Genomic DNA, 1,728 nt, shown 5'->3' on the forward strand with positions numbered 1-1,728 from the left:
CCCTCCTCCTCTCATCTCCAGACCCCCACCTGTGGCTTCTAGAGGGGATGGGGCTGCCCTTGGCTCCTAGAGTCCCACCCAGCCCCACCCAGCCCCACCCATCACCTGTCCCCAGGCAATGACCCTTCAGCCCCAGGAGACACAGAAACGGGCGCAGAGCTGACCTGGCATGGCTCAGTGGACATAGCCCCCCTCCTGGTGCTCTCACGGGGTTGGCCATGCACACCCAGCCTTTCTGCTTCCTGGAAATGGACCCAGGTCGCAGGCATGAGAGATCATGTCACTGGGTCATGGGACTCCCCCCTGCCCAGGACTCCGGAAGCCCCCCAGCCCCCTCCCCACCTGGCTCGGGGCGAGCCTCCATGCCTCCAGCCTGCAGAAAGCATCACAGCTGAGCAAAATCAAAGCGGGGGCATGGCAGCTGGGAACCAAGCCTGTCAGCCCCCTCCCTCCTGCTGGCCCATGGAGCCGGTGACAGCCGTGAAGCCATGGGGAGGAGGTGGCAGGGCACCCCAGGGGAGAGAGATACTCAGAGGAGGGTCTCGGGGGCCTAGGATCTCCCCGCAGGCCCCAGTGGGGATGCTGAGGCTGGGCGGGGCCAGGTCCAACGCAGCACCTGCCTGTGTGGCCCCGCATTCCCGTGGGCGGCACCTGCGTGACTCTGCACCAGAAACGGAGGAGGAATGGGGCTTCCAGCCACAGAGGAGGCGGGCGCTGGAGCCAGAAGCCGAAGGGGATGGCTGAGTCAGAGAGCCTGCCTCTCAGGGTCGCGGCTGGAGGTGCCAGGTCGGAGAGAGAGATGCAGGCAGTGCCCATCCTCCCTGGATCTCGGTGGTCGCCCCATCCCAGCTTTGTAGCGTCGACGGCAGAGCACTTGCGTTCAAGGAGACATCACAGAGCCCCGCTCCAGGGATGAGTTTGCAGTGCTGGGAGGCCACGTAGGTATTCCGCCCTCCAGCCTGGCCACGTGTCCATCCACAGCCTCCACACAAACCCTGCCTAAGATGCAGGTGTCTGTGCCACTGGAGGTCCACCGGGACGTGTCTTGGCAGGGCCACCAGGCAGTGCCTGGCTCAGCCCCGGTGGCCTGATGGGGCCAGGCCTCGGACGTCACCCGGTTCTCTCAGAATGGCCGGCGGTCCCTGGGGAAGAGTAGCCCCCAGAGCAAGTCTGAGATGCCACAGTTTCGGGAATCCTGGCCCACAGTGTGCCTGCCAAGAACAAAGGGCTCAGGGTGAGGGGCTCTGCGTCCCTGGGGTGGAGGCAGGCAGTCCCCAGGACCCCAGCATCATAAGACGCTCCTGTGGGAGGGGCCGTGGCTGCGCTGGGTCCCTTGGGTGGAGGGCAGGCCCCAGGACCCCAGCAGGGCCTCAGGGAGCTGGCCTTCAGCATCGTCTGGGAAAAGGGCCCGTCTTGGGCACGGGCAGGAGGCCCCTGGAGGGGCCTTCAAAGCGGGGTTGTCAGGACGGTGGCTAATGTCATTAAATAATTTCAAAGGGTCTTAATCAAATCCCCTCTCCCGGCCGCAGGAGTGCGTCAAAGGACTCGGGAGCGGAGGAGAAGACGCAGACAATCGCCGGGCCTTCCACTTGACCGGCTGCCCCGCGGCCCGGGCCCTGCGGGCGCTCGCTCCGCCTGCCTCCGTTTCTGACCCTCAGCCAGGCCTGCCTCCTCTCCAGGCCTTGTTCCGTCGGGCAGCTTAGCACACGGGGATGCACCCACATGGCC

The sequence above is a fragment of the Carlito syrichta genome, unplaced genomic scaffold, assembly GCF_000164805.1.
Source record: "Carlito syrichta isolate Samal-C Ts95f unplaced genomic scaffold, Tarsius_syrichta-2.0.1 Scaffold169215, whole genome shotgun sequence".
NCBI classification, from domain to species: domain Eukaryota; kingdom Metazoa; phylum Chordata; class Mammalia; order Primates; family Tarsiidae; genus Carlito; species Carlito syrichta.